We start from the raw sequence: 6,000 nt of genomic DNA, 5'->3' as shown, positions 1-6,000 counted from the left end.
CAAGGTCAGCAATACACAGCAGCAGCAGTCGTAGGGGTTGTGTATAGGACAACAGTAATATAGAATCTATTCATCATATCAGTAGCAGTATCGTCTTCGTCGTGGTCGTAGTAGTAGTAGTAATCGTCTTTATTTAACCTTGAGTGAAAGGTCTTTCCTTAGCTGCATAAAATCTCTTGACAGCAGCAAAAATCAAACTAAAAAGGCATTATCGTAGTGAAGCTAATCGCGTTGATTAGGTGGTGCTGGAGAGGGACACCTCAGTAGGACGTGCAGTGGAGCTACCCGGTTTTGTAGACGTCTGTCAGCTCCCTCCCTGTCCCCTGAAAAGAGTATGGTGGACTGCAGAACAGGGACAATCTCAGCCTGCAGTCCACTGGGTTCACATTCAGATGAACGTAGAACCCGAACAAGAACAATGGGACATCCCATTTTAGTTTATTCTTGATATTTCGAGATGAGTTCATTTCACGGGAGAAGCTTCGATACACAGGGATTATCACCTTCACTAAGCCCTTCACAACCAGAGGGCCTTCTGGAGCTGAATAAAATCGTCTGGTTTTGGCGTAATTAAAATGAAAATCACGTCTTGAGGTAGAAGAAATAAATGCTACAGGCCATCCCAGGGGTTATCAAAGAGACTGCCGCACTGCACCGTCATTCGCATCAGTATTATAAGTCACATATACTTTGGGCGTCAACTTGGGTGGGAAATTTGGACAGAGGAGATATATGTGTAACAAATTACTAGGCACGGTGGTTGACCTGTGAAGGTGGTTTGAAAAATGCAGTGGACATACAGAATCTCTCTCTCTCTCTCTCTCTCTCTCTCTCTCTCTCTCTCTCTCTCTCTCTCTCTCTCTCTCTCTCTCTCTCTCATTTTAACACAGTTTGCCACAGTGTACGTGGGAGGGGGGTTTAGAAACAGGAACACTACGGCACAGTTGTTAAGAGTACCAACAATGCTTGCTTTTGTTCTTTCTCCCTTTTGTGGATTTGTCGATACGGTGATGTGTTTTTGCGTATTACTCTCGCTTATGCTAAATATTTCACTCAGCCTATGGGGTCTCTTAGTAGTTCAATCTGGTTTCCGTTTTACCCCTCCAGTGAAAAAAAAAAAAAATCATCCTCTTAGAAGTTCAGTTTGGTTTCCATTTAACCCCTTCGGTGAAAAAAGAAAATCATACTGAGTCGAAGTACCTTAAGTTAACAAGAATATAATAATGAAAAAAGCACCGTAGGGAAAAGGTTACTGAAAGTTAATATGTATATCAAACTCCTACAGTTCGAAACAGCTAATCGTCTGGAGAGATCAAGACTAAACTGGCAGCAGCACAGTTTAGGTACAAGATAGCTGACACACGGTTAAGAATAGTCACTTAAATCAGTATTATGCACCAGGTGACATAAGTGTTTGGCAGAGCTATACTTAGAGTGAATGTGGGAATTAGGAGAAGAATGTAGGGTTGATGATAATGATGATGATGATGGTTTTGTTTTTGCTGGTGTCTATTACCCTGCCAGATATCTTGCGTACAGAGCATTTACTCTGACCCACAGTTACATTTCTTTTCCCCCGTACCTCAGTATTCTGTTTTCTTCGCCACCCCTATCTCATCATCCCCGAATCATCACCTCTCACTTTATCATCACGCACTAATCATCACCTCACACCTCATTGCCCCCTAATTATCAACACCTAATCATCACCCCACAACTCATCACCCCACACCTCAGCACCCCACACCTCAGCATCCCACACCTCATCACCCCACACCTCAGCATCCCACACCTCATCACCCCACACCTCAGCATTCCATACCTCATCTCCCGCCTCAGCATCCCACACCTCATCTCCCACCTCAGCACCCCACACCTCATCACCCCGCACCTCATCACCCCACATCTCATCACCCCGCACCTCATCACCCCACACCTCATCACCCCGTCACCACCCCTTAGTCACCCCTCCAAATCCTCCGTCACACCCGCACCTCACGCCTCACAAATCCTGTCTTGTCCTGCTCAGACGTCTCACAGACACGATCATTTGTTACAGCCTTAACGACACAAACGACCCCTTACACTCTGGTACGACTCGACTTTCCTAAACGACCCTTCAGACGACACCCAAAGCCGTATTCTAGGTGGTTTAGGACATTTTTCTTAACAGCTCATCTTCAGCGATGTATTTTTGAGTATTACACCCATTCATCTTCGTTACTGTAGCAGACCTTAACACCTCTTCCTCAGATATTTATTTTGCATATTACACCTTTCTGTTCTTACGTCACTGAAGTAAACTCTGCTAATAGCAAAAATAAATAACACGTGAGACTCAGGGTGTAATACACAAAATAAATCACTAAGGGACAGTTGCTACGAGGCCTCGTATGCCACTTAAAATGCAGATCATAACTCTAGTCAACTCCAAGCTCCCATAAAATCCTCCAGATCAAATTTAGTCAGAGCACGACATGTAGTTCTTTCGACAACGCCTTGCTTTTCAAACACCTGAATAGCAATCCCAGCGACTTCAGACAACATCCAGACACGATTCCTAGTTCACTACGATTCCTAGTTCACTAAACAGCCTTATAGCGCTCTAAACGACCCCACAGCAGCAAAGACGACCTTTTAGCATGCCGAACACGACTTCTTGATGCCAGACGACATCCTAGCCTCCCAGATACGACTCCCAGCTCCCCAGACACGACTCCCAGCCCGCCAGACACGATTCCCCAGCTCCCCAGACGACCTCGAAGATCCCTGAGACAGACTACTCCCAGCAAACCTGTAGACACAACAACACAGTTACCTCTTAGGAACGGCACGCGCTCAAACACACGCACACATACCCCCCGAGCACGCACGCACACACACACACACACACACACACACACACACACACACACACACGTATACGTTCATGCACATACCGTATAAACACACAACCACATACACTTATATATACATGCCCATATAAACACACCCACACACCCACATGCACAATCTCTCTGCCTTTTCTCGTCTTCCTCATCCTCCCTTCTCTTTTGTGTTTGCTTCCTCCTGCTTCTGCTCCTCCTCCTCCTTCTCCTCCTCCTCCTCCTCCTCCTCCTCCTCCTCCATTGTGGACTCCTCTTTCAGCTCTTGGCGTTTTTGTGTTTCCTTCACCTTTCCTCTTTCCCTCCTCATCTTGTTCTTTCTCTTTCCTCCTTCCTTTTGTTTCTTCTTTTCTTCTCCTTTCTTACATTCTCATTCCTCTTTTCTAGCGTTCATTTTCATCCCTTTTTCTGCTATCTTTCTTAGTATCTTCATCCAGATCTCCTGTTTTATTATTACTCGTCTTCCTCTATATTTCTTTCTTCCGTTTTATATAATTACTTTGTATTGTGTACCTTCTCTGTCCCTTATGCATTTTCTTATGTGAGGGCATTTGATGAGAGAGAGAGAGAGAGAGAGAGAGAGAGATGCACAGTCACTCCCTTTACCCCCCTACACCCAACACTTCAAGGTCTCTGTCGCAATGTCTCCCTCTCTGTCATCTGGCTAGTCTCTCTCTCTCTCTCTCTCTCTCTCTCTCTCTGAAGCCCTTGTCATAGTAATGTATGTATGTATTTAATTATGCATGTGGTTTTGGTGATAGTTTATGTATATATGTTTGTATATATGTATGTATTTATATATGTATGTTTGTATATATGCATGAATATATGTATGTATGTATTATGTATGTATTGGCCAGCACACCATACAACCAGCAATCAACTCCTCACCTCTGAACACACGTAAAAAAAAAGAAAAAAGAAAGAAAAAGAATATACCCCAAAGAATCTGATATATTTTTTCCCTCACCCATTACACAAGCCCATTTCCTGCCTTGCCCCCGAGGAGGGAGGTCTGGCCCCCATTAGCAGGGGGTAATGGGCCTAATGGGAGTAGGGGAGGGGAGAGGGTGCTGGAGGGGAGATGGAAGTGGAGGAGGGAGGGATGTTAGGGATGGGAGTGATGGGGTAGTTGGGGAATAGGGAAGAGGAGGGGTAGGGAGGGAGAGGAGAGGATTGGGGAAGGGAAGGGGGAGGGTTGGTAAGGGAAGGGAGCGGAGTGTTGGGAGGTGGGATAGATGGAAGGGGTAGTCGGGAAGGGTAGAGGTGATGTGGTGGTGATGGGAGAATAGAGGAAGGTTTGGGAAGATAATATTAGAGTGAGCAGTTGCAGAAGGGTTGCAGATAGCAGGTGAGGGGTGGAGCAAGGAAGTATGGGCAGGGGTAGGTAGGAGGGGAGGGGATTGGGGTAGGGGAGGGAGGAGGGGGATGGAATTGGGGGAGGGGGGAGGAGGGAGGGGAAATGGGAATCCTCATTGGAGGGAGGGGAAATGGGAATCCTCACTGTCAAGTTGGATTGCTAGGGTTGGCTTCTTTATGGTTGATTTCGCTGTTTTTTTTTTTTCCATTTAGTTGGTTACGGTTAACCTGAAAATTGGTTGATGATTGGTAGGGGTTAGGTTGATGTTAATTAGAAAACTGGCAGATGTTTGGTGTAAGATTGTTTGATGTTTGATTGAAGATTGGTTGATTTTGTGTGTGTGTGTGTGTGTGTGTGTGTCCGACTCTGGGCATAAGCTTCACAGCCTGCTCCCAAGGCCCAGTAGTCCTCTTACATACCACACACCTGTACATGTCACCACTTCGGCGCTAATACCCACCGTCCATATTGAATACATACTAGGGCTCTCATACAGGACTGGTGTATTGGTATTAGCGGGGGTATTTTTACATGTCAGTGGGTCTTCTGGCAGATCAGTAGTGTCTGATTTTATGACATTCAAATCCTTAAACTGTTGCCCCAGCGGGGATTTGAACCTAGATCCAGTAGGCTATCGTATTGTTTGTTTCATATTTAGCTGATATATAATTGAAGATTAGTTAACAGAACTGTCTCTCAGCAAATAGCAGCACAGACAGTTTCCAAGCCGTACCCACTCTAACTGGTGACACCCGAACATCCACTGCCTTGCCTTGTATTTCTTTTATAACACTGTCCTTAATTCTTCCATAACTCCATCTGTTTATAGTGAACAACCACGGAGATATAACACGTCCTTGTTTCAGTCTAACATTCAAATAAAAGAACTGTTCAGTTTTCACATATGCTTCCGTCGTAGCACTGTAAATTCATACTCATAACACTCAGGCTGCTATGACTCTTGGCTTAATAAAATCGTCTGGCGTTAGCTGGAATAGAATGCAAAAGTTTTTCTGATCATGAAAGGGTTAACAGCATTTGTCTCTCATCTGCTTCACAATTCTCAACACCTTCCACATTTCTTCTCTGTCTACTTTGTCATATGCCTTCCCTATGTTTAGTACTTTTGTATTTTCCTCGTGCCTCTGCCCACGTTTTGCCCACCTCATTTGTAACAGTGGGGGTGGTGATGATGATGATGATGATGGGGAGAAAGAAGGTAAAGATAAAAGGCTAGAATCAAGGCTCAAATTAAAAATGTTCCCAGCTAATAAAAACACTTCGAGCCACATATTATAGAAAACTCTTTGCCCTGATCGCTAATATATGAGGCGGATTGAAGTGCAGGAGGAGGAGGAGGAGGAGGAGGAAGAGGAAGAAGAGATGGAAGAGGTGGAGGAAGAGGAGAAAGAGGGAAAAGAAAAGGAGGAGGAGAAGAGAAAAAGAAATAGAAGAGGAGAGACGATGGAAGTTAAAAAAAAAAAAAAAAAAAAAAAACTAGCTAATTTTAAGGAACTGTGTGCCCTGATCGCTAAAAATATGAAGGTGGACGTTGCATGATGAAAAATCTACCTCAGCTGTCACCCCATATTTCCTCCTCCTGCTCCTCCTCCTCCTTCTTCTTCTCCTTCTTCTTCCTCTTCTTCTTCTGCTTTTCATCCAGTTTCCTCATTGGTATCTCGATATTTTTATTGGTTTTTGTTTGATTTTTTTTAATCATTTTTTTCCCCCATCATCATTACCATAATCCTCTTC

The sequence above is a fragment of the Coenobita brevimanus genome, chromosome 95 (genome assembly GCF_032717465.1).
Source record: "Coenobita brevimanus isolate Jiangsu-jjx chromosome 95, ASM3271746v2, whole genome shotgun sequence".
In the NCBI taxonomy this organism is placed as follows: Eukaryota; Metazoa; Arthropoda; class Malacostraca; order Decapoda; family Coenobitidae; genus Coenobita; species Coenobita brevimanus.
The sequence above is the reverse complement of the archived record's forward strand: the minus strand, read 5'-3'. Positions refer to the sequence as shown.